The sequence below is a fragment of the Schistocerca gregaria genome, chromosome 7 (genome assembly GCF_023897955.1).
Source record: "Schistocerca gregaria isolate iqSchGreg1 chromosome 7, iqSchGreg1.2, whole genome shotgun sequence".
Lineage (NCBI taxonomy): Eukaryota > Metazoa > Arthropoda > Insecta > Orthoptera > Acrididae > Schistocerca > Schistocerca gregaria.
Genome location: NC_064926.1, coordinates 108,247,269 through 108,272,889, shown reverse-complemented (window position 1 = coordinate 108,272,889; position 25,621 = coordinate 108,247,269). Strand labels below are relative to the sequence as shown.

Below are 25,621 nucleotides of genomic sequence, written 5' to 3'. Positions count from 1 at the left end.
GTACGTGGTTCAATGAATGGCAGGGCCTTAATAAAGATAGATGAAACGGCGGTTGGGGTAGTGGAGTCCTGAAGCGGCCGTATTGCGCGGGCAATAAGCTCACCAAGTTAGACTGTTATTATGCTAATAACGAGGGGGCTGTGGGTTCGATCCCACCAAGGGCTATTCCATTTTGTTTCCCTAAAAGGCAAATCCCAAGTGATCTGTACAAGGACTAAGGCGTCCGCCCGTCTGGCGACGTTCTCGCCAACTTGTATGCCACGCCAAAGACACGGGTCCATGCCCGATCACCGAAATTCGACAGCGTTGGGCGTGGTTAGTACTCAGGTGGGTGACCAGCTAGGAAGTCCGCGAGCTATTGGTTTCTTCAGTTTTGCCTTTTTCCTTAGTTTTTGAGTCTGCTGCGCGGAAATCCTGCGGTCCAGCACGCTGACACCTCTCTTGCTTCTCGGTACGCACAGGGGCGAACCTGCGGCCACTGTCAAATGAAAGAGTCCGTTGTGTGTTTGTCGATTTGGCGTCTCCCAGTCGTTTCTAGCGCCAGTCCTCTACATATACGGCCATTTGCAAGCGTCAGCTTTCGCGTCAGCCGAGCAAAGTCGAGACAAGTCGACACATGAGGACACACGATGCTGTGAATCGTAATCCGCACTAGCCTTCGCGGAGCGAGACGAGGGGTGGAGGAAAACCATTCGTACCACAACTGTTCGGAAATTCGAAGATCAAGTAGCGTTGAACACACTCTCCTGAGTAAAGGAGACAACTTCCGTGTGGTGTCCGGGTTTCGAACCCGGATCAGCTACTTGGGAAGCAACCACGCTGACCGACACACCACCACTGCCTTCCCCTACAAGCTGTTTGCGCCGTGATGTGTCGCCTTCCCTCCTGGCGCCAGAGGACGAAGGCTATCTCGCTGTAGGCGCTCAACGCCGAGTGGAAGGCGAACACATCTGAACCCGTTTTCCTGGTGCTGCTAGGGCGATATACTGTGACTAGGCGCAGAACTGACTTCCACTGAAGAAATCTGCCCTTTAATGCACATCAGGGCCAACACGAAATTTCTAATATGAAGTACTCACTGACGATCCAAAGACGTTTCAGTACGTATGCGTCGGTACCGCCGGGGCAGTGCCTAAGTATTGTAAAGTGAAGGTGACAGTTCGATCCTCACACGAAGTATTTCATTGGCTTCCCACGAGTACGTAATGCACAGCGTGGCTGTTGCTAGGAAACGGCCTTAGATGCCGTTTGCTAATATCTGCTTTCTTTTGCGTCAATGTGGAAATTATCCTATTACTAAATACAGTTGTGCTGGTTACAGTTCAAACTGGATACGACGGAAGAGCGCGGGATGCGTTTCCTACGCCACATCTGACATTGCGCCTTAAATATTGTAAGACTGACATAATTCCGTCCTACCGAAAAAAGAAACAGATTTCGCAGTCAGGTTCTTGAGATAATGCTAGAGACGGAAGTCACTGGGGCTGTTGTCTCACACGTCAGATTGGCCGAGCGGTCTAAGGCGCCAGATTTAAGCTCTGGTTCCCGAAAGGGAGCGTGGGTTCGAACCCCACATCTGACAATGCATTTTAATCATTCAGAAACTAACCTACTCCATTCATGTTGTAGAACAAGTAAATTACGCAGAAACACGCCATGGAGGTTTTGCTAGGGAAGACAGTGGCAGCAGTGCTGGCGTCTCACGTCCCATAGGCTGAGCAGTCAAAAAGAAATAGCGGAACATACTTTTCCTGTGTCGAGTTTTAGCTCTTCTCACGGACGTTTCCGTGGTCGTTGTGTTGTGGCTCTGGGCTCGAAGCGACAGGCGAAAATGAGTCAACAGTGACACGTACGTGGTTCAATGAATGGCAGGGCCTTAATAAAGATAGATGAAACGGCGGTTGGGGTAGTGGAGTCCTGAAGCGGCCGTATTGCGCGGGCAATAAGCTCACCAAGTTAGACTGTTATTATGCTAATAACGAGGGGGCTGTGGGTTCGATCCCACCAAGGGCTATTCCATTTTGTTTCCCTAAAAGGCAAATCCCAAGTGATCTGTACAAGGACTAAGGCGTCCGCCCGTCTGGCGACGTTCTCGCCAACTTGTATGCCACGCCAAAGACACGGGTCCATGCCCGATCACCGAAATTCGACAGCGTTGGGCGTGGTTAGTACTCAGGTGGGTGACCAGCTAGGAAGTCCGCGAGCTATTGGTTTCTTCAGTTTTGCCTTTTTCCTTAGTTTTTGAGTCTGCTGCGCGGAAATCCTGCGGTCCAGCACGCTGACACCTCTCTTGCTTCTCGGTACGCACAGGGGCGAACCTGCGGCCACTGTCAAATGAAAGAGTCCGTTGTGTGTTTGTCGATTTGGCGTCTCCCAGTCGTTTCTAGCGCCAGTCCTCTACATATACGGCCATTTGCAAGCGTCAGCTTTCGCGTCAGCCGAGCAAAGTCGAGACAAGTCGACACATGAGGACACACGATGCTGTGAATCGTAATCCGCACTAGCCTTCGCGGAGCGAGACGAGGGGTGGAGGAAAACCATTCGTACCACAACTGTTCGGAAATTCGAAGATCAAGTAGCGTTGAACACACTCTCCTGAGTAAAGGAGACAACTTCCGTGTGGTGTCCGGGTTTCGAACCCGGATCAGCTACTTGGGAAGCAACCACGCTGACCGACACACCACCACTGCCTTCCCCTACAAGCTGTTTGCGCCGTGATGTGTCGCCTTCCCTCCTGGCGCCAGAGGACGAAGGCTATCTCGCTGTAGGCGCTCAACGCCGAGTGGAAGGCGAACACATCTGAACCCGTTTTCCTGGTGCTGCTAGGGCGATATACTGTGACTAGGCGCAGAACTGACTTCCACTGAAGAAATCTGCCCTTTAATGCACATCAGGGCCAACACGAAATTTCTAATATGAAGTACTCACTGACGATCCAAAGACGTTTCAGTACGTATGCGTCGGTACCGCCGGGGCAGTGCCTAAGTATTGTAAAGTGAAGGTGACAGTTCGATCCTCACACGAAGTATTTCATTGGCTTCCCACGAGTACGTAATGCACAGCGTGGCTGTTGCTAGGAAACGGCCTTAGATGCCGTTTGCTAATATCTGCTTTCTTTTGCGTCAATGTGGAAATTATCCTATTACTAAATACAGTTGTGCTGGTTACAGTTCAAACTGGATACGACGGAAGAGCGCGGGATGCGTTTCCTACGCCACATCTGACATTGCGCCTTAAATATTGTAAGACTGACATAATTCCGTCCTACCGAAAAAAGAAACAGATTTCGCAGTCAGGTTCTTGAGATAATGCTAGAGACGGAAGTCACTGGGGCTGTTGTCTCACACATCAGATTGGCCGAGCGGTCTAAGGCGCCAGATTTAAGCTCTGGTTCCCGAAAGGGAGCGTGGGTTCGAACCCCACATCTGACAATGCATTTTAATCATTCAGAAACTAACCTACTCCATTCATGTTGTAGAACAAGTAAATTACGCAGAAACACGCCATGGAGGTTTTGCTAGGGAAGACAGTGGCAGCAGTGCTGGCGTCTCACGTCCCATAGGCTGAGCAGTCAAAAAGAAATAGCGGAACATACTTTTCCTGTGTCGAGTTTTAGCTCTTCTCACGGACGTTTCCGTGGTCGTTGTGTTGTGGCTCTGGGCTCGAAGCGACAGGCGAAAATGAGTCAACAGTGACACGTACGTGGTTCAATGAATGGCAGGGCCTTAATAAAGATAGATGAAACGGCGGTTGGGGTAGTGGAGTCCTGAAGCGGCCGTATTGCGCGGGCAATAAGCTCACCAAGTTAGACTGTTATTATGCTAATAACGAGGGGGCTGTGGGTTCGATCCCACCAAGGGCTATTCCATTTTGTTTCCCTAAAAGGCAAATCCCAAGTGATCTGTACAAGGACTAAGGCGTCCGCCCGTCTGGCGACGTTCTCGCCAACTTGTATGCCACGCCAAAGACACGGGTCCATGCCCGATCACCGAAATTCGACAGCGTTGGGCGTGGTTAGTACTCAGGTGGGTGACCAGCTAGGAAGTCCGCGAGCTATTGGTTTCTTCAGTTTTGCCTTTTTCCTTAGTTTTTGAGTCTGCTGCGCGGAAATCCTGCGGTCCAGCACGCTGACACCTCTCTTGCTTCTCGGTACGCACAGGGGCGAACCTGCGGCCACTGTCAAATGAAAGAGTCCGTTGTGTGTTTGTCGATTTGGCGTCTCCCAGTCGTTTCTAGCGCCAGTCCTCTACATATACGGCCATTTGCAAGCGTCAGCTTTCGCGTCAGCCGAGCAAAGTCGAGACAAGTCGACACATGAGGACACACGATGCTGTGAATCGTAATCCGCACTAGCCTTCGCGGAGCGAGACGAGGGGTGGAGGAAAACCATTCGTACCACAACTGTTCGGAAATTCGAAGATCAAGTAGCGTTGAACACACTCTCCTGAGTAAAGGAGACAACTTCCGTGTGGTGTCCGGGTTTCGAACCCGGATCAGCTACTTGGGAAGCAACCACGCTGACCGACACACCACCACTGCCTTCCCCTACAAGCTGTTTGCGCCGTGATGTGTCGCCTTCCCTCCTGGCGCCAGAGGACGAAGGCTATCTCGCTGTAGGCGCTCAACGCCGAGTGGAAGGCGAACACATCTGAACCCGTTTTCCTGGTGCTGCTAGGGCGATATACTGTGACTAGGCGCAGAACTGACTTCCACTGAAGAAATCTGCCCTTTAATGCACATCAGGGCCAACACGAAATTTCTAATATGAAGTACTCACTGACGATCCAAAGACGTTTCAGTACGTATGCGTCGGTACCGCCGGGGCAGTGCCTAAGTATTGTAAAGTGAAGGTGACAGTTCGATCCTCACACGAAGTATTTCATTGGCTTCCCACGAGTACGTAATGCACAGCGTGGCTGTTGCTAGGAAACGGCCTTAGATGCCGTTTGCTAATATCTGCTTTCTTTTGCGTCAATGTGGAAATTATCCTATTACTAAATACAGTTGTGCTGGTTACAGTTCAAACTGGATACGACGGAAGAGCGCGGGATGCGTTTCCTACGCCACATCTGACATTGCGCCTTAAATATTGTAAGACTGACATAATTCCGTCCTACCGAAAAAAGAAACAGATTTCGCAGTCAGGTTCTTGAGATAATGCTAGAGACGGAAGTCACTGGGGCTGTTGTCTCACACGTCAGATTGGCCGAGCGGTCTAAGGCGCCAGATTTAAGCTCTGGTTCCCGAAAGGGAGCGTGGGTTCGAACCCCACATCTGACAATGCATTTTAATCATTCAGAAACTAACCTACTCCATTCATGTTGTAGAACAAGTAAATTACGCAGAAACACGCCATGGAGGTTTTGCTAGGGAAGACAGTGGCAGCAGTGCTGGCGTCTCACGTCCCATAGGCTGAGCAGTCAAAAAGAAATAGCGGAACATACTTTTCCTGTGTCGAGTTTTAGCTCTTCTCACGGACGTTTCCGTGGTCGTTGTGTTGTGGCTCTGGGCTCGAAGCGACAGGCGAAAATGAGTCAACAGTGACACGTACGTGGTTCAATGAATGGCAGGGCCTTAATAAAGATAGATGAAACGGCGGTTGGGGTAGTGGAGTCCTGAAGCGGCCGTATTGCGCGGGCAATAAGCTCACCAAGTTAGACTGTTATTATGCTAATAACGAGGGGGCTGTGGGTTCGATCCCACCAAGGGCTATTCCATTTTGTTTCCCTAAAAGGCAAATCCCAAGTGATCTGTACAAGGACTAAGGCGTCCGCCCGTCTGGCGACGTTCTCGCCAACTTGTATGCCACGCCAAAGACACGGGTCCATGCCCGATCACCGAAATTCGACAGCGTTGGGCGTGGTTAGTACTCAGGTGGGTGACCAGCTAGGAAGTCCGCGAGCTATTGGTTTCTTCAGTTTTGCCTTTTTCCTTAGTTTTTGAGTCTGCTGCGCGGAAATCCTGCGGTCCAGCACGCTGACACCTCTCTTGCTTCTCGGTACGCACAGGGGCGAACCTGCGGCCACTGTCAAATGAAAGAGTCCGTTGTGTGTTTGTCGATTTGGCGTCTCCCAGTCGTTTCTAGCGCCAGTCCTCTACATATACGGCCATTTGCAAGCGTCAGCTTTCGCGTCAGCCGAGCAAAGTCGAGACAAGTCGACACATGAGGACACACGATGCTGTGAATCGTAATCCGCACTAGCCTTCGCGGAGCGAGACGAGGGGTGGAGGAAAACCATTCGTACCACAACTGTTCGGAAATTCGAAGATCAAGTAGCGTTGAACACACTCTCCTGAGTAAAGGAGACAACTTCCGTGTGGTGTCCGGGTTTCGAACCCGGATCAGCTACTTGGGAAGCAACCACGCTGACCGACACACCACCACTGCCTTCCCCTACAAGCTGTTTGCGCCGTGATGTGTCGCCTTCCCTCCTGGCGCCAGAGGACGAAGGCTATCTCGCTGTAGGCGCTCAACGCCGAGTGGAAGGCGAACACATCTGAACCCGTTTTCCTGGTGCTGCTAGGGCGATATACTGTGACTAGGCGCAGAACTGACTTCCACTGAAGAAATCTGCCCTTTAATGCACATCAGGGCCAACACGAAATTTCTAATATGAAGTACTCACTGACGATCCAAAGACGTTTCAGTACGTATGCGTCGGTACCGCCGGGGCAGTGCCTAAGTATTGTAAAGTGAAGGTGACAGTTCGATCCTCACACGAAGTATTTCATTGGCTTCCCACGAGTACGTAATGCACAGCGTGGCTGTTGCTAGGAAACGGCCTTAGATGCCGTTTGCTAATATCTGCTTTCTTTTGCGTCAATGTGGAAATTATCCTATTACTAAATACAGTTGTGCTGGTTACAGTTCAAACTGGATACGACGGAAGAGCGCGGGATGCGTTTCCTACGCCACATCTGACATTGCGCCTTAAATATTGTAAGACTGACATAATTCCGTCCTACCGAAAAAAGAAACAGATTTCGCAGTCAGGTTCTTGAGATAATGCTAGAGACGGAAGTCACTGGGGCTGTTGTCTCACACATCAGATTGGCCGAGCGGTCTAAGGCGCCAGATTTAAGCTCTGGTTCCCGAAAGGGAGCGTGGGTTCGAACCCCACATCTGACAATGCATTTTAATCATTCAGAAACTAACCTACTCCATTCATGTTGTAGAACAAGTAAATTACGCAGAAACACGCCATGGAGGTTTTGCTAGGGAAGACAGTGGCAGCAGTGCTGGCGTCTCACGTCCCATAGGCTGAGCAGTCAAAAAGAAATAGCGGAACATACTTTTCCTGTGTCGAGTTTTAGCTCTTCTCACGGACGTTTCCGTGGTCGTTGTGTTGTGGCTCTGGGCTCGAAGCGACAGGCGAAAATGAGTCAACAGTGACACGTACGTGGTTCAATGAATGGCAGGGCCTTAATAAAGATAGATGAAACGGCGGTTGGGGTAGTGGAGTCCTGAAGCGGCCGTATTGCGCGGGCAATAAGCTCACCAAGTTAGACTGTTATTATGCTAATAACGAGGGGGCTGTGGGTTCGATCCCACCAAGGGCTATTCCATTTTGTTTCCCTAAAAGGCAAATCCCAAGTGATCTGTACAAGGACTAAGGCGTCCGCCCGTCTGGCGACGTTCTCGCCAACTTGTATGCCACGCCAAAGACACGGGTCCATGCCCGATCACCGAAATTCGACAGCGTTGGGCGTGGTTAGTACTCAGGTGGGTGACCAGCTAGGAAGTCCGCGAGCTATTGGTTTCTTCAGTTTTGCCTTTTTCCTTAGTTTTTGAGTCTGCTGCGCGGAAATCCTGCGGTCCAGCACGCTGACACCTCTCTTGCTTCTCGGTACGCACAGGGGCGAACCTGCGGCCACTGTCAAATGAAAGAGTCCGTTGTGTGTTTGTCGATTTGGCGTCTCCCAGTCGTTTCTAGCGCCAGTCCTCTACATATACGGCCATTTGCAAGCGTCAGCTTTCGCGTCAGCCGAGCAAAGTCGAGACAAGTCGACACATGAGGACACACGATGCTGTGAATCGTAATCCGCACTAGCCTTCGCGGAGCGAGACGAGGGGTGGAGGAAAACCATTCGTACCACAACTGTTCGGAAATTCGAAGATCAAGTAGCGTTGAACACACTCTCCTGAGTAAAGGAGACAACTTCCGTGTGGTGTCCGGGTTTCGAACCCGGATCAGCTACTTGGGAAGCAACCACGCTGACCGACACACCACCACTGCCTTCCCCTACAAGCTGTTTGCGCCGTGATGTGTCGCCTTCCCTCCTGGCGCCAGAGGACGAAGGCTATCTCGCTGTAGGCGCTCAACGCCGAGTGGAAGGCGAACACATCTGAACCCGTTTTCCTGGTGCTGCTAGGGCGATATACTGTGACTAGGCGCAGAACTGACTTCCACTGAAGAAATCTGCCCTTTAATGCACATCAGGGCCAACACGAAATTTCTAATATGAAGTACTCACTGACGATCCAAAGACGTTTCAGTACGTATGCGTCGGTACCGCCGGGGCAGTGCCTAAGTATTGTAAAGTGAAGGTGACAGTTCGATCCTCACACGAAGTATTTCATTGGCTTCCCACGAGTACGTAATGCACAGCGTGGCTGTTGCTAGGAAACGGCCTTAGATGCCGTTTGCTAATATCTGCTTTCTTTTGCGTCAATGTGGAAATTATCCTATTACTAAATACAGTTGTGCTGGTTACAGTTCAAACTGGATACGACGGAAGAGCGCGGGATGCGTTTCCTACGCCACATCTGACATTGCGCCTTAAATATTGTAAGACTGACATAATTCCGTCCTACCGAAAAAAGAAACAGATTTCGCAGTCAGGTTCTTGAGATAATGCTAGAGACGGAAGTCACTGGGGCTGTTGTCTCACACGTCAGATTGGCCGAGCGGTCTAAGGCGCCAGATTTAAGCTCTGGTTCCCGAAAGGGAGCGTGGGTTCGAACCCCACATCTGACAATGCATTTTAATCATTCAGAAACTAACCTACTCCATTCATGTTGTAGAACAAGTAAATTACGCAGAAACACGCCATGGAGGTTTTGCTAGGGAAGACAGTGGCAGCAGTGCTGGCGTCTCACGTCCCATAGGCTGAGCAGTCAAAAAGAAATAGCGGAACATACTTTTCCTGTGTCGAGTTTTAGCTCTTCTCACGGACGTTTCCGTGGTCGTTGTGTTGTGGCTCTGGGCTCGAAGCGACAGGCGAAAATGAGTCAACAGTGACACGTACGTGGTTCAATGAATGGCAGGGCCTTAATAAAGATAGATGAAACGGCGGTTGGGGTAGTGGAGTCCTGAAGCGGCCGTATTGCGCGGGCAATAAGCTCACCAAGTTAGACTGTTATTATGCTAATAACGAGGGGGCTGTGGGTTCGATCCCACCAAGGGCTATTCCATTTTGTTTCCCTAAAAGGCAAATCCCAAGTGATCTGTACAAGGACTAAGGCGTCCGCCCGTCTGGCGACGTTCTCGCCAACTTGTATGCCACGCCAAAGACACGGGTCCATGCCCGATCACCGAAATTCGACAGCGTTGGGCGTGGTTAGTACTCAGGTGGGTGACCAGCTAGGAAGTCCGCGAGCTATTGGTTTCTTCAGTTTTGCCTTTTTCCTTAGTTTTTGAGTCTGCTGCGCGGAAATCCTGCGGTCCAGCACGCTGACACCTCTCTTGCTTCTCGGTACGCACAGGGGCGAACCTGCGGCCACTGTCAAATGAAAGAGTCCGTTGTGTGTTTGTCGATTTGGCGTCTCCCAGTCGTTTCTAGCGCCAGTCCTCTACATATACGGCCATTTGCAAGCGTCAGCCGAGCAAAGTCGAGACAAGTCGACACATGAGGACACACGATGCTGTGAATCGTAATCCGCACTAGCCTTCGCGGAGCGAGACGAGGGGTGGAGGAAAACCATTCGTACCACAACTGTTCGGAAATTCGAAGATCAAGTAGCGTTGAACACACTCTCCTGAGTAAAGGAGACAACTTCCGTGTGGTGTCCGGGTTTCGAACCCGGATCAGCTACTTGGGAAGCAACCACGCTGACCGACACACCACCACTGCCTTCCCCTACAAGCTGTTTGCGCCGTGATGTGTCGCCTTCCCTCCTGGCGCCAGAGGACGAAGGCTATCTCGCTGTAGGCGCTCAACGCCGAGTGGAAGGCGAACACATCTGAACCCGTTTTCCTGGTGCTGCTAGGGCGATATACTGTGACTAGGCGCAGAACTGACTTCCACTGAAGAAATCTGCCCTTTAATGCACATCAGGGCCAACACGAAATTTCTAATATGAAGTACTCACTGACGATCCAAAGACGTTTCAGTACGTATGCGTCGGTACCGCCGGGGCAGTGCCTAAGTATTGTAAAGTGAAGGTGACAGTTCGATCCTCACACGAAGTATTTCATTGGCTTCCCACGAGTACGTAATGCACAGCGTGGCTGTTGCTAGGAAACGGCCTTAGATGCCGTTTGCTAATATCTGCTTTCTTTTGCGTCAATGTGGAAATTATCCTATTACTAAATACAGTTGTGCTGGTTACAGTTCAAACTGGATACGACGGAAGAGCGCGGGATGCGTTTCCTACGCCACATCTGACATTGCGCCTTAAATATTGTAAGACTGACATAATTCCGTCCTACCGAAAAAAGAAACAGATTTCGCAGTCAGGTTCTTGAGATAATGCTAGAGACGGAAGTCACTGGGGCTGTTGTCTCACACGTCAGATTGGCCGAGCGGTCTAAGGCGCCAGATTTAAGCTCTGGTTCCCGAAAGGGAGCGTGGGTTCGAACCCCACATCTGACAATGCATTTTAATCATTCAGAAACTAACCTACTCCATTCATGTTGTAGAACAAGTAAATTACGCAGAAACACGCCATGGAGGTTTTGCTAGGGAAGACAGTGGCAGCAGTGCTGGCGTCTCACGTCCCATAGGCTGAGCAGTCAAAAAGAAATAGCGGAACATACTTTTCCTGTGTCGAGTTTTAGCTCTTCTCACGGACGTTTCCGTGGTCGTTGTGTTGTGGCTCTGGGCTCGAAGCGACAGGCGAAAATGAGTCAACAGTGACACGTACGTGGTTCAATGAATGGCAGGGCCTTAATAAAGATAGATGAAACGGCGGTTGGGGTGGTGGAGTCCTGAAGCGGCCGTATTGCGCGGGCAATAAGCTCACCAAGTTAGACTGTTATTATGCTAATAACGAGGGGGCTGTGGGTTCGATCCCACCAAGGGCTATTCCATTTTGTTTCCCTAAAAGGCAAATCCCAAGTGATCTGTACAAGGACTAAGGCGTCCGCCCGTCTGGCGACGTTCTCGCCAACTTGTATGCCACGCCAAAGACACGGGTCCATGCCCGATCACCGAAATTCGACAGCGTTGGGCGTGGTTAGTACTCAGGTGGGTGACCAGCTAGGAAGTCCGCGAGCTATTGGTTTCTTCAGTTTTGCCTTTTTCCTTAGTTTTTGAGTCTGCTGCGCGGAAATCCTGCGGTCCAGCACGCTGACACCTCTCTTGCTTCTCGGTACGCACAGGGGCGAACCTGCGGCCACTGTCAAATGAAAGAGTCCGTTGTGTGTTTGTCGATTTGGCGTCTCCCAGTCGTTTCTAGCGCCAGTCCTCTACATATACGGCCATTTGCAAGCGTCAGCTTTCGCGTCAGCCGAGCAAAGTCGAGACAAGTCGACACATGAGGACACACGATGCTGTGAATCGTAATCCGCACTAGCCTTCGCGGAGCGAGACGAGGGGTGGAGGAAAACCATTCGTACCACAACTGTTCGGAAATTCGAAGATCAAGTAGCGTTGAACACACTCTCCTGAGTAAAGGAGACAACTTCCGTGTGGTGTCCGGGTTTCGAACCCGGATCAGCTACTTGGGAAGCAACCACGCTGACCGACACACCACCACTGCCTTCCCCTACAAGCTGTTTGCGCCGTGATGTGTCGCCTTCCCTCCTGGCGCCAGAGGACGAAGGCTATCTCGCTGTAGGCGCTCAACGCCGAGTGGAAGGCGAACACATCTGAACCCGTTTTCCTGGTGCTGCTAGGGCGATATACTGTGACTAGGCGCAGAACTGACTTCCACTGAAGAAATCTGCCCTTTAATGCACATCAGGGCCAACACGAAATTTCTAATATGAAGTACTCACTGACGATCCAAAGACGTTTCAGTACGTATGCGTCGGTACCGCCGGGGCAGTGCCTAAGTATTGTAAAGTGAAGGTGACAGTTCGATCCTCACACGAAGTATTTCATTGGCTTCCCACGAGTACGTAATGCACAGCGTGGCTGTTGCTAGGAAACGGCCTTAGATGCCGTTTGCTAATATCTGCTTTCTTTTGCGTCAATGTGGAAATTATCCTATTACTAAATACAGTTGTGCTGGTTACAGTTCAAACTGGATACGACGGAAGAGCGCGGGATGCGTTTCCTACGCCACATCTGACATTGCGCCTTAAATATTGTAAGACTGACATAATTCCGTCCTACCGAAAAAAGAAACAGATTTCGCAGTCAGGTTCTTGAGATAATGCTAGAGACGGAAGTCACTGGGGCTGTTGTCTCACACGTCAGATTGGCCGAGCGGTCTAAGGCGCCAGATTTAAGCTCTGGTTCCCGAAAGGGAGCGTGGGTTCGAACCCCACATCTGACAATGCATTTTAATCATTCAGAAACTAACCTACTCCATTCATGTTGTAGAACAAGTAAATTACGCAGAAACACGCCATGGAGGTTTTGCTAGGGAAGACAGTGGCAGCAGTGCTGGCGTCTCACGTCCCATAGGCTGAGCAGTCAAAAAGAAATAGCGGAACATACTTTTCCTGTGTCGAGTTTTAGCTCTTCTCACGGACGTTTCCGTGGTCGTTGTGTTGTGGCTCTGGGCTCGAAGCGACAGGCGAAAATGAGTCAACAGTGACACGTACGTGGTTCAATGAATGGCAGGGCCTTAATAAAGATAGATGAAACGGCGGTTGGGGTAGTGGAGTCCTGAAGCGGCCGTATTGCGCGGGCAATAAGCTCACCAAGTTAGACTGTTATTATGCTAATAACGAGGGGGCTGTGGGTTCGATCCCACCAAGGGCTATTCCATTTTGTTTCCCTAAAAGGCAAATCCCAAGTGATCTGTACAAGGACTAAGGCGTCCGCCCGTCTGGCGACGTTCTCGCCAACTTGTATGCCACGCCAAAGACACGGGTCCATGCCCGATCACCGAAATTCGACAGCGTTGGGCGTGGTTAGTACTCAGGTGGGTGACCAGCTAGGAAGTCCGCGAGCTATTGGTTTCTTCAGTTTTGCCTTTTTCCTTAGTTTTTGAGTCTGCTGCGCGGAAATCCTGCGGTCCAGCACGCTGACACCTCTCTTGCTTCTCGGTACGCACAGGGGCGAACCTGCGGCCACTGTCAAATGAAAGAGTCCGTTGTGTGTTTGTCGATTTGGCGTCTCCCAGTCGTTTCTAGCGCCAGTCCTCTACATATACGGCCATTTGCAAGCGTCAGCTTTCGCGTCAGCCGAGCAAAGTCGAGACAAGTCGACACATGAGGACACACGATGCTGTGAATCGTAATCCGCACTAGCCTTCGCGGAGCGAGACGAGGGGTGGAGGAAAACCATTCGTACCACAACTGTTCGGAAATTCGAAGATCAAGTAGCGTTGAACACACTCTCCTGAGTAAAGGAGACAACTTCCGTGTGGTGTCCGGGTTTCGAACCCGGATCAGCTACTTGGGAAGCAACCACGCTGACCGACACACCACCACTGCCTTCCCCTACAAGCTGTTTGCGCCGTGATGTGTCGCCTTCCCTCCTGGCGCCAGAGGACGAAGGCTATCTCGCTGTAGGCGCTCAACGCCGAGTGGAAGGCGAACACATCTGAACCCGTTTTCCTGGTGCTGCTAGGGCGATATACTGTGACTAGGCGCAGAACTGACTTCCACTGAAGAAATCTGCCCTTTAATGCACATCAGGGCCAACACGAAATTTCTAATATGAAGTACTCACTGACGATCCAAAGACGTTTCAGTACGTATGCGTCGGTACCGCCGGGGCAGTGCCTAAGTATTGTAAAGTGAAGGTGACAGTTCGATCCTCACACGAAGTATTTCATTGGCTTCCCACGAGTACGTAATGCACAGCGTGGCTGTTGCTAGGAAACGGCCTTAGATGCCGTTTGCTAATATCTGCTTTCTTTTGCGTCAATGTGGAAATTATCCTATTACTAAATACAGTTGTGCTGGTTACAGTTCAAACTGGATACGACGGAAGAGCGCGGGATGCGTTTCCTACGCCACATCTGACATTGCGCCTTAAATATTGTAAGACTGACATAATTCCGTCCTACCGAAAAAAGAAACAGATTTCGCAGTCAGGTTCTTGAGATAATGCTAGAGACGGAAGTCACTGGGGCTGTTGTCTCACACGTCAGATTGGCCGAGCGGTCTAAGGCGCCAGATTTAAGCTCTGGTTCCCGAAAGGGAGCGTGGGTTCGAACCCCACATCTGACAATGCATTTTAATCATTCAGAAACTAACCTACTCCATTCATGTTGTAGAACAAGTAAATTACGCAGAAACACGCCATGGAGGTTTTGCTAGGGAAGACAGTGGCAGCAGTGCTGGCGTCTCACGTCCCATAGGCTGAGCAGTCAAAAAGAAATAGCGGAACATACTTTTCCTGTGTCGAGTTTTAGCTCTTCTCACGGACGTTTCCGTGGTCGTTGTGTTGTGGCTCTGGGCTCGAAGCGACAGGCGAAAATGAGTCAACAGTGACACGTACGTGTTTCAATGAATGGCAGGGCCTTAATAAAGATAGATGAAACGGCGGTTGGGGTAGTGGAGTCCTGAAGCGGCCGTATTGCGCGGGCAATAAGCTCACCAAGTTAGACTGTTATTATGCTAATAACGAGGGGGCTGTGGGTTCGATCCCACCAAGGGCTATTCCATTTTGTTTCCCTAAAAGGCAAATCCCAAGTGATCTGTACAAGGACTAAGGCGTCCGCCCGTCTGGCGACGTTCTCGCCAACTTGTATGCCACGCCAAAGACACGGGTCCATGCCCGATCACCGAAATTCGACAGCGTTGGGCGTGGTTAGTACTCAGGTGGGTGACCAGCTAGGAAGTCCGCGAGCTATTGGTTTCTTCAGTTTTGCCTTTTTCCTTAGTTTTTGAGTCTGCTGCGCGGAAATCCTGCGGTCCAGCACGCTGACACCTCTCTTGCTTCTCGGTACGCACAGGGGCGAACCTGCGGCCACTGTCAAATGAAAGAGTCCGTTGTGTGTTTGTCGATTTGGCGTCTCCCAGTCGTTTCTAGCGCCAGTCCTCTACATATACGGCCATTTGCAAGCGTCAGCTTTCGCGTCAGCCGAGCAAAGTCGAGACAAGTCGACACATGAGGACACACGATGCTGTGAATCGTAATCCGCACTAGCCTTCGCGGAGCGAGACGAGGGGTGGAGGAAAACCATTCGTACCACAACTGTTCGGAAATTCGAAGATCAAGTAGCGTTGAACACACTCTCCTGAGTAAAGGAGACAACTTCCGTGTGGTGTCCGGGTTTCGAACCCGGATCAGCTACTTGGGAAGCAACCACGCTGACCGACACACCACCACTGCCTTCCCCTACAAGCTGTTTGCGCCGTGATGTGTCGCCTTCCCTCCTGGCGCCAGAGGACGAAGGCTATCTCGCTGTAGGCGCTCAACGCCGAGTGGAAGGCGAACACATCTGAACCCGTTTTCCTGGTGCTGCTAGGGCGATATACTGTGACTAGGCGCAGAACTGACTTCCACTGAAGAAATCTGCCCTTTAATGCACATCAGGGCCAACACGAAATTTCTAATATGAAGTACTCACTGACGATCCAAAGACGTTTCAGTACGTATGCGTCGGTACCGCCGGGGCAGTGCCTAAGTATTGTAAAGTGAAGGTGACAGTTCGATCCTCACACGAAGTATTTCATTGGCTTCCCACGAGTACGTAATGCACAGCGTGGCTGTTGCTAGGAAACGGCCTTAGATGCCGTTTGCTAATATCTGCTTTCTTTTGCGTCAATGTGGAAATTATCCTATTACTAAATACAGTTGTGCTGGTTACAGTTCAAACTGGATACGACGGAAGAGCGCGGGATGCGTTTCCTACGCCACATCTGACATTGCGCCTTAAATATTGTAAGACTGACATAATTCCGTCCTACCGAAAAAAGAAACAGATTTCGCAGTCAGGTTCTTGAGATAATGCTAGAGACGGAAGTCACTGGGGCTGTTGTCTCACACATCAGATTGGCCGAGCGGTCTAAGGCGCCAGATTTAAGCTCTGGTTCCCGAAAGGGAGCGTGGGTTCGAACCCCACATCTGACAATGCATTTTAATCATTCAGAAACTAACCTACTCCATTCATGTTGTAGAACAAGTAAATTACGCAGAAACACGCCATGGAGGTTTTGCTAGGGAAGACAGTGGCAGCAGTGCTGGCGTCTCACGTCCCATAGGCTGAGCAGTCAAAAAGAAATAGCGGAACATACTTTTCCTGTGTCGAGTTTTAGCTCTTCTCACGGACGTTTCCGTGGTCGTTGTGTTGTGGCTCTGGGCTCGAAGCGACAGGCGAAAATGAGTCAACAGTGACACGTACGTGTTTCAATGAATGGCAGGGCCTTAATAAAGATAGATGAAACGGCGGTTGGGGTAGTGGAGTCCTGAAGCGGCCGTATTGCGCGGGCAATAAGCTCACCAAGTTAGACTGTTATTATGCTAATAACGAGGGGGCTGTGGGTTCGATCCCACCAAGGGCTATTCCATTTTGTTTCCCTAAAAGGCAAATCCCAAGTGATCTGTACAAGGACTAAGGCGTCCGCCCGTCTGGCGACGTTCTCGCCAACTTGTATGCCACGCCAAAGACACGGGTCCATGCCCGATCACCGAAATTCGACAGCGTTGGGCGTGGTTAGTACTCAGGTGGGTGACCAGCTAGGAAGTCCGCGAGCTATTGGTTTCTTCAGTTTTGCCTTTTTCCTTAGTTTTTGAGTCTGCTGCGCGGAAATCCTGCGGTCCAGCACGCTGACACCTCTCTTGCTTCTCGGTACGCACAGGGGCGAACCTGCGGCCACTGTCAAATGAAAGAGTCCGTTGTGTGTTTGTCGATTTGGCGTCTCCCAGTCGTTTCTAGCGCCAGTCCTCTACATATACGGCCATTTGCAAGCGTCAGCTTTCGCGTCAGCCGAGCAAAGTCGAGACAAGTCGACACATGAGGACACACGATGCTGTGAATCGTAATCCGCACTAGCCTTCGCGGAGCGAGACGAGGGGTGGAGGAAAACCATTCGTACCACAACTGTTCGGAAATTCGAAGATCAAGTAGCGTTGAACACACTCTCCTGAGTAAAGGAGACAACTTCCGTGTGGTGTCCGGGTTTCGAACCCGGATCAGCTACTTGGGAAGCAACCACGCTGACCGACACACCACCACTGCCTTCCCCTACAAGCTGTTTGCGCCGTGATGTGTCGCCTTCCCTCCTGGCGCCAGAGGACGAAGGCTATCTCGCTGTAGGCGCTCAACGCCGAGTGGAAGGCGAACACATCTGAACCCGTTTTCCTGGTGCTGCTAGGGCGATATACTGTGACTAGGCGCAGAACTGACTTCCACTGAAGAAATCTGCCCTTTAATGCACATCAGGGCCAACACGAAATTTCTAATATGAAGTACTCACTGACGATCCAAAGACGTTTCAGTACGTATGCGTCGGTACCGCCGGGGCAGTGCCTAAGTATTGTAAAGTGAAGGTGACAGTTCGATCCTCACACGAAGTATTTCATTGGCTTCCCACGAGTACGTAATGCACAGCGTGGCTGTTGCTAGGAAACGGCCTTAGATGCCGTTTGCTAATATCTGCTTTCTTTTGCGTCAATGTGGAAATTATCCTATTACTAAATACAGTTGTGCTGGTTACAGTTCAAACTGGATACGACGGAAGAGCGCGGGATGCGTTTCCTACGCCACATCTGACATTGCGCCTTAAATATTGTAAGACTGACATAATTCCGTCCTACCGAAAAAAGAAACAGATTTCGCAGTCAGGTTCTTGAGATAATGCTAGAGACGGAAGTCACTGGGGCTGTTGTCTCACACGTCAGATTGGCCGAGCGGTCTAAGGCGCCAGATTTAAGCTCTGGTTCCCGAAAGGGAGCGTGGGTTCGAACCCCACATCTGACAATGCATTTTAATCATTCAGAAACTAACCTACTCCATTCATGTTGTAGAACAAGTAAATTACGCAGAAACACGCCATGGAGGTTTTGCTAGGGAAGACAGTGGCAGCAGTGCTGGCGTCTCACGTCCCATAGGCTGAGCAGTCAAAAAGAAATAGCGGAACATACTTTTCCTGTGTCGAGTTTTAGCTCTTCTCACGGACGTTTCCGTGGTCGTTGTGTTGTGGCTCTGGGCTCGAAGCGACAGGCGAAAATGAGTCAACAGTGACACGTACGTGGTTCAATGAATGGCAGGGCCTTAATAAAGATAGATGAAACGGCGGTTGGGGTAGTGGAGTCCTGAAGCGGCCGTATTGCGCGGGCAATAAGCTCACCAAGTTAGACTGTTATTATGCTAATAACGAGGGGGCTGTGGGTTCGATCCCACCAAGGGCTATTCCATTTTGTTTCCCTAAAAGGCAAATCCCAAGTGATCTGTACAAGGACTAAGGCGTCCGCCCGTCTGGCGACGTTCTCGCCAACTTGTATGCCACGCCAAAGACACGGGTCCATGCCCGATCACCGAAATTCGACAGCGTTGGGCGTGGTTAGTACTCAGGTGGGTGACCAGCTAGGAAGTCCGCGAGCTATTGGTTTCTTCAGTTTTGCCTTTTTCCTTAGTTTTTGAGTCTGCTGCGCGGAAATCCTGCGGTCCAGCACGCTGACACCTCTCTTGCTTCTCGGTACGCACAGGGGCGAACCTGCGGCCACTGTCAAATGAAAGAGTCCGTTGTGTGTTTGTCGATTTGGCGTCTCCCAGTCGTTTCTAGCGCCAGTCCTCTACATATACGGCCATTTGCAAGCGTCAGCCGAGCAAAGTCGAGACAAGTCGACACATGAGGACACACGATGCTGTGAATCGTAATCCGCACTAGCCTTCGCGGAGCGAGACGAGGGGTGGAGGAAAACCATTCGTACCACAACTGTTCGGAAATTCGAAGATCAAGTAGCGTTGAACACACTCTCCTGAGTAAAGGAGACAACTTCCGTGTGGTGTCCGGGTTTCGAACCCGGATCAGCTACTTGGGAAGCAACCACGCTGACCGACACACCACCACTGCCTTCCCCTACAAGCTGTTTGCGCCGTGATGTGTCGCCTTCCCTCCTGGCGCCAGAGGACGAAGGCTATCTCGCTGTAGGCGCTCAACGCCGAGTGGAAGGCGAACACATCTGAACCCGTTTTCCTGGTGCTGCTAGGGCGATATACTGTGACTAGGCGCAGAACTGACTTCCACTGAAGAAATCTGCCCTTTAATGCACATCAGGGCCAACACGAAATTTCTAATATGAAGTACTCACTGACGATCCAAAGACGTTTCAGTACGTATGCGTCGGTACCGCCGGGGCAGTGCCTAAGTATTGTAAAGTGAAGGTGACAGTTCGATCCTCACACGAAGTATTTCATTGGCTTCCCACGAGTACGTAATGCACAGCGTGGCTGTTGCTAGGAAACGGCCTTAGATGCCGTTTGCTAATATCTGCTTTCTTTTGCGTCAATGTGGAAATTATCCTATTACTAAATACAGTTGTGCTGGTTACAGTTCAAACTGGATACGACGGAAGAGCGCGGGATGCGTTTCCTACGCCACATCTGACATTGCGCCTTAAATATTGTAAGACTGACATAATTCCGTCCTACCGAAAAAAGAAACAGATTTCGCAGTCAGGTTCTTGAGATAATGCTAGAGACGGAAGTCACTGGGGCTGTTGTCTCACACGTCAGATTGGCCGAGCGGTCTAAGGCGCCAGATTTAAGCTCTGGTTCCCGAAAGGGAGCGTGGGTTCGAACCCCACATCTGACAATGCATTTTAATCATTCAGAAACTAACCTACTCCATTCATGTTGTAGAACAAGTAAATTACGCAGAAACACGCCATGGAGGTTTTGCTAGGGAAGACAGTGGCAGCAGTGCTGGCGTCTCACGTCCCATAGGCTGAGCAGTCAAAAAGAAATAGCGGAACATACTTTTCCTGTGTCGAGTTTTAGCTCTTCTCACGGACGTTTCCGTGGTCGTTGTGTTGTGGCTCTGGGCTCGAAGCGACAGGCGAAAATGAGTCAACAGTGACACGTACGTGGTTCAATGAATGGCAGGGCCTTAATAAAGATAGATGAAACGGCGGTTGGGGTAGTGGAGTCCTGAAGCGGCCGTATTGCGCGGGCAATAAGCTCACCAAGTTAGACTGTTATTATGCTAATAACGAGGGGGCTGTGGGTTCGATCCCACCAAGGGCTATTCCATTTTGTTTCCCTAAAAGGCAAATCCCAAGTGATCTGTACAAGGACTAAGGCGTCCGCCCGTCTGGCGACGTTCTCGCCAACTTGTATGCCACGCCAAAGACACGGGTCCATGCCCGATCACCGAAATTCGACAGCGTTGGGCGTGGTTAGTACTCAGGTGGGTGACCAGCTAGGAAGTCCGCGAGCTATTGGTTTCTTCAGTTTTGCCTTTTTCCTTAGTTTTTGAGTCTGCTGCGCGGAAATCCTGCGGTCCAGCACGCTGACACCTCTCTTGCTTCTCGGTACGCACAGGGGCGAACCTGCGGCCACTGTCAAATGAAAGAGTCCGTTGTGTGTTTGTCGATTTGGCGTCTCCCAGTCGTTTCTAGCGCCAGTCCTCTACATATACGGCCATTTGCAAGCGTCAGCCGAGCAAAGTCGAGACAAGTCGACACATGAGGACACACGATGCTGTGAATCGTAATCCGCACTAGCCTTCGCGGAGCGAGACGAGGGGTGGAGGAAAACCATTCGTACCACAACTGTTCGGAAATTCGAAGATCAAGTAGCGTTGAACACACTCTCCTGAGTAAAGGAGACAACTTCCGTGTGGTGTCCGGGTTTCGAACCCGGATCAGCTACTTGGGAAGCAACCACGCTGACCGACACACCACCACTGCCTTCCCCTACAAGCTGTTTGCGCCGTGATGTGTCGCCTTCCCTCCTGGCGCCAGAGGACGAAGGCTATCTCGCTGTAGGCGCTCAACGCCGAGTGGAAGGCGAACACATCTGAACCCGTTTTCCTGGTGCTGCTAGGGCGATATACTGTGACTAGGCGCAGAACTGACTTCCACTGAAGAAATCTGCCCTTTAATGCACATCAGGGCCAACACGAAATTTCTAATATGAAGTACTCACTGACGATCCAAAGACGTTTCAGTACGTATGCGTCGGTACCGCCGGGGCAGTGCCTAAGTATTGTAAAGTGAAGGTGACAGTTCGATCCTCACACGAAGTATTTCATTGGCTTCCCACGAGTACGTAATGCACAGCGTGGCTGTTGCTAGGAAACGGCCTTAGATGCCGTTTGCTAATATCTGCTTTCTTTTGCGTCAATGTGGAAATTATCCTATTACTAAATACAGTTGTGCTGGTTACAGTTCAAACTGGATACGACGGAAGAGCGCGGGATGCGTTTCCTACGCCACATCTGACATTGCGCCTTAAATATTGTAAGACTGACATAATTCCGTCCTACCGAAAAAAGAAACAGATTTCGCAGTCAGGTTCTTGAGATAATGCTAGAGACGGAAGTCACTGGGGCTGTTGTCTCACACGTCAGATTGCCCGAGCGGTCTAAGGCGCCAGATTTAAGCTCTGGTTCCCGAAAGGGAGCGTGGGTTCGAACCCCACATCTGACAATGCATTTTAATCATTCAGAAACTAACCTACTCCATTCATGTTGTAGAACAAGTAAATTACGCAGAAACACGCCATGGAGGTTTTGCTAGGGAAGACAGTGGCAGCAGTGCTGGCGTCTCACGTCCCATAGGCTGAGCAGTCAAAAAGAAATAGCGGAACATACTTTTCCTGTGTCGAGTTTTAGCTCTTCTCACGGACGTTTCCGTGGTCGTTGTGTTGTGGCTCTGGGCTCGAAGCGACAGGCGAAAATGAGTCAACAGTGACACGTACGTGTTTCAATGAATGGCAGGGCCTTAATAAAGATAGATGAAACGGCGGTTGGGGTAGTGGAGTCCTGAAGCGGCCGTATTGCGCGGGCAATAAGCTCACCAAGTTAGACTGTTATTATGCTAATAACGAGGGGGCTGTGGGTTCGATCCCACCAAGGGCTATTCCATTTTGTTTCCCTAAAAGGCAAATCCCAAGTGATCTGTACAAGGACTAAGGCGTCCGCCCGTCTGGCGACGTTCTCGCCAACTTGTATGCCACGCCAAAGACACGGGTCCATGCCCGATCACCGAAATTCGACAGCGTTGGGCGTGGTTAGTACTCAGGTGGGTGACCAGCTAGGAAGTCCGCGAGCTATTGGTTTCTTCAGTTTTGCCTTTTTCCTTAGTTTTTGAGTCTGCTGCGCGGAAATCCTGCGGTCCAGCACGCTGACACCTCTCTTGCTTCTCGGTACGCACAGGGGCGAACCTGCGGCCACTGTCAAATGAAAGAGTCCGTTGTGTGTTTGTCGATTTGGCGTCTCCCAGTCGTTTCTAGCGCCAGTCCTCTACATATACGGCCATTTGCAAGCGTCAGCCGAGCAAAGTCGAGACAAGTCGACACATGAGGACACACGATGCTGTGAATCGTAATCCGCACTAGCCTTCGCGGAGCGAGACGAGGGGTGGAGGAAAACCATTCGTACCACAACTGTTCGGAAATTCGAAGATCAAGTAGCGTTGAACACACTCTCCTGAGTAAAGGAGACAACTTCCGTGTGGTGTCCGGGTTTCGAACCCGGATCAGCTACTTGGGAAGCAACCACGCTGACCGACACACCACCACTGCCTTCCCCTACAAGCTGTTTGCGCCGTGATGTGTCGCCTTCCCTCCTGGCGCCAGAGGACGAAGGCTATCTCGCTGTAGGCGCTCAACGCCGAGTGGAAGGCGAACACATCTGAACCCGTTTTCCTGGTGCTGCTAGGGCGATATACTGTGACTAGGCGCAGAACTGACTTCCACTGAAGAAATCTGCCCTTTAATGCACATCAGGGCCAACACGAAATTTCTAATATGAAGTACTCACTGACGATCCAAAGACGTTTCAGTACGTATGCGTCGGTACCGCCGGGGCAGTGCCTAAGTATTGTAAAGTGAAGGTGACAGTTCGATCCTCACACGAAGTATTTCATTGGCTTCCCACGAGTACGTAATGCACAGCGTGGCTGTTGCTAGGAAACGGCCTTAGATGCCGTTTGCTAATATCTGCTTTCTTTTGCGTCAATGTGGAAATTATCCTATTACTAAATACAGTTGTGCTGGTTACAGTTCAAACTGGATACGACGGAAGAGCGCGGGATGCGTTTCCTACGCCACATCTGACATTGCGCCTTAAATATTGTAAGACTGACATAATTCCGTCCTACCGAAAAAAGAAACAGATTTCGCAGTCAGGTTCTTGAGATAATGCTAGAGACGGAAGTCACTGGGGCTGTTGTCTCACACGTCAGATTGGCCGAGCGGTCTAAGGCGCCAGATTTAAGCTCTGGTTCCCGAAAGGGAGCGTGGGTTCGAACCCCACATCTGACAATGCATTTTAATCATTCAGAAACTAACCTACTCCATTCATGTTGTAGAACAAGTAAATTACGCAGAAACACGCCATGGAGGTTTTGCTAGGGAAGACAGTGGCAGCAGTGCTGGCGTCTCACGTCCCATAGGCTGAGCAGTCAAAAAGAAATAGCGGAACATACTTTTCCTGTGTCGAGTTTTAGCTCTTCTCACGGACGTTTCCGTGGTCGTTGTGTTGTGGCTCTGGGCTCGAAGCGACAGGCGAAAATGAGTCAACAGTGACACGTACGTGGTTCAATGAATGGCAGGGCCTTAATAAAGATAGATGAAACGGCGGTTGGGGTAGTGGAGTCCTGAAGCGGCCGTATTGCGCGGGCAATAAGCTCACCAAGTTAGACTGTTATTATGCTAATAACGAGGGGGCTGTGGGTTCGATCCCACCAAGGGCTATTCCATTTTGTTTCCCTAAAAGGCAAATCCCAAGTGATCTGTACAAGGACTAAGGCGTCCGCCCGTCTGGCGACGTTCTCGCCAACTTGTATGCCACGCCAAAGACACGGGTCCATGCCCGATCACCGAAATTCGACAGCGTTGGGCGTGGTTAGTACTCAGGTGGGTGACCAGCTAGGAAGTCCGCGAGCTATTGGTTTCTTCAGTTTTGCCTTTTTCCTTAGTTTTTGAGTCTGCTGCGCGGAAATCCTGCGGTCCAGCACGCTGACACCTCTCTTGCTTCTCGGTACGCACAGGGGCGAACCTGCGGCCACTGTCAAATGAAAGAGTCCGTTGTGTGTTTGTCGATTTGGCGTCTCCCAGTCGTTTCTAGCGCCAGTCCTCTACATATACGGCCATTTGCAAGCGTCAGCCGAGCAAAGTCGAGACAAGTCGACACATGAGGACACACGATGCTGTGAATCGTAATCCGCACTAGCCTTCGCGGAGCGAGACGAGGGGTGGAGGAAAACCATTCGTACCACAACTGTTCGGAAATTCGAAGATCAAGTAGCGTTGAACACACTCTCCTGAGTAAAGGAGACAACTTCCGTGTGGTGTCCGGGTTTCGAACCCGGATCAGCTACTTGGGAAGCAACCACGCTGACCGACACACCACCACTGCCTTCCCCTACAAGCTGTTTGCGCCGTGATGTGTCGCCTTCCCTCCTGGCGCCAGAGGACGAAGGCTATCTCGCTGTAGGCGCTCAACGCCGAGTGGAAGGCGAACACATCTGAACCCGTTTTCCTGGTGCTGCTAGGGCGATATACTGTGACTAGGCGCAGAACTGACTTCCACTGAAGAAATCTGCCCTTTAATGCACATCAGGGCCAACACGAAATTTCTAATATGAAGTACTCACTGACGATCCAAAGACGTTTCAGTACGTATGCGTCGGTACCGCCGGGGCAGTGCCTAAGTATTGTAAAGTGAAGGTGACAGTTCGATCCTCACACGAAGTATTTCATTGGCTTCCCACGAGTACGTAATGCACAGCGTGGCTGTTGCTAGGAAACGGCCTTAGATGCCGTTTGCTAATATCTGCTTTCTTTTGCGTCAATGTGGAAATTATCCTATTACTAAATACAGTTGTGCTGGTTACAGTTCAAACTGGATACGACGGAAGAGCGCGGGATGCGTTTCCTACGCCACATCTGACATTGCGCCTTAAATATTGTAAGACTGACATAATTCCGTCCTACCGAAAAAAGAAACAGATTTCGCAGTCAGGTTCTTGAGATAATGCTAGAGACGGAAGTCACTGGGGCTGTTGTCTCACACGTCAGATTGCCCGAGCGGTCTAAGGCGCCAGATTTAAGCTCTGGTTCCCGAAAGGGAGCGTGGGTTCGAACCCCACATCTGACAATGCATTTTAATCATTCAGAAACTAACCTACTCCATTCATGTTGTAGAACAAGTAAATTACG

General features: G+C 50.6%; 14 non-coding genes across 14 annotated transcripts; all 14 read left to right on the top strand.

Moving 5' to 3' along the window:
• Positions 1-1,498: 1,498 nt before the first annotated feature.
• Positions 1,499-1,582, top strand: Trnal-uaa (transfer RNA leucine (anticodon UAA)). Its single transcript has one exon. It is a non-coding gene; the product is annotated as a tRNA-Leu (tRNA).
• A 1,765-nt stretch (positions 1,583-3,347) lies between these two features.
• On the top strand, positions 3,348-3,431 carry Trnal-uaa (transfer RNA leucine (anticodon UAA)). Its single transcript has one exon. It is a non-coding gene; the product is annotated as a tRNA-Leu (tRNA).
• Positions 3,432-5,196: 1,765 nt separating this feature from the next.
• Positions 5,197-5,280, top strand: Trnal-uaa (transfer RNA leucine (anticodon UAA)). The gene has a single exon. It is a non-coding gene; the product is annotated as a tRNA-Leu (tRNA).
• A 1,765-nt stretch (positions 5,281-7,045) lies between these two features.
• Trnal-uaa (transfer RNA leucine (anticodon UAA)) lies at positions 7,046-7,129 on the top strand. The gene has a single exon. It is a non-coding gene; the product is annotated as a tRNA-Leu (tRNA).
• A 1,765-nt stretch (positions 7,130-8,894) lies between these two features.
• Positions 8,895-8,978, top strand: Trnal-uaa (transfer RNA leucine (anticodon UAA)). The gene has a single exon. It is a non-coding gene; the product is annotated as a tRNA-Leu (tRNA).
• A 1,753-nt stretch (positions 8,979-10,731) lies between these two features.
• Positions 10,732-10,815, top strand: Trnal-uaa (transfer RNA leucine (anticodon UAA)). The gene has a single exon. It is a non-coding gene; the product is annotated as a tRNA-Leu (tRNA).
• A 1,765-nt stretch (positions 10,816-12,580) lies between these two features.
• Trnal-uaa (transfer RNA leucine (anticodon UAA)) lies at positions 12,581-12,664 on the top strand. Its single transcript has one exon. It is a non-coding gene; the product is annotated as a tRNA-Leu (tRNA).
• A 1,765-nt stretch (positions 12,665-14,429) lies between these two features.
• On the top strand, positions 14,430-14,513 carry Trnal-uaa (transfer RNA leucine (anticodon UAA)). The gene has a single exon. It is a non-coding gene; the product is annotated as a tRNA-Leu (tRNA).
• Positions 14,514-16,278: 1,765 nt separating this feature from the next.
• Positions 16,279-16,362, top strand: Trnal-uaa (transfer RNA leucine (anticodon UAA)). The gene has a single exon. It is a non-coding gene; the product is annotated as a tRNA-Leu (tRNA).
• Positions 16,363-18,127: 1,765 nt separating this feature from the next.
• On the top strand, positions 18,128-18,211 carry Trnal-uaa (transfer RNA leucine (anticodon UAA)). The gene has a single exon. It is a non-coding gene; the product is annotated as a tRNA-Leu (tRNA).
• Positions 18,212-19,964: 1,753 nt separating this feature from the next.
• On the top strand, positions 19,965-20,048 carry Trnal-uaa (transfer RNA leucine (anticodon UAA)). The gene has a single exon. It is a non-coding gene; the product is annotated as a tRNA-Leu (tRNA).
• A 1,753-nt stretch (positions 20,049-21,801) lies between these two features.
• Positions 21,802-21,885, top strand: Trnal-uaa (transfer RNA leucine (anticodon UAA)). The gene has a single exon. It is a non-coding gene; the product is annotated as a tRNA-Leu (tRNA).
• A 1,753-nt stretch (positions 21,886-23,638) lies between these two features.
• Trnal-uaa (transfer RNA leucine (anticodon UAA)) lies at positions 23,639-23,722 on the top strand. The gene has a single exon. It is a non-coding gene; the product is annotated as a tRNA-Leu (tRNA).
• A 1,753-nt stretch (positions 23,723-25,475) lies between these two features.
• On the top strand, positions 25,476-25,559 carry Trnal-uaa (transfer RNA leucine (anticodon UAA)). The gene has a single exon. It is a non-coding gene; the product is annotated as a tRNA-Leu (tRNA).
• The last annotated feature ends 62 nt before the right edge of the window (positions 25,560-25,621 follow it).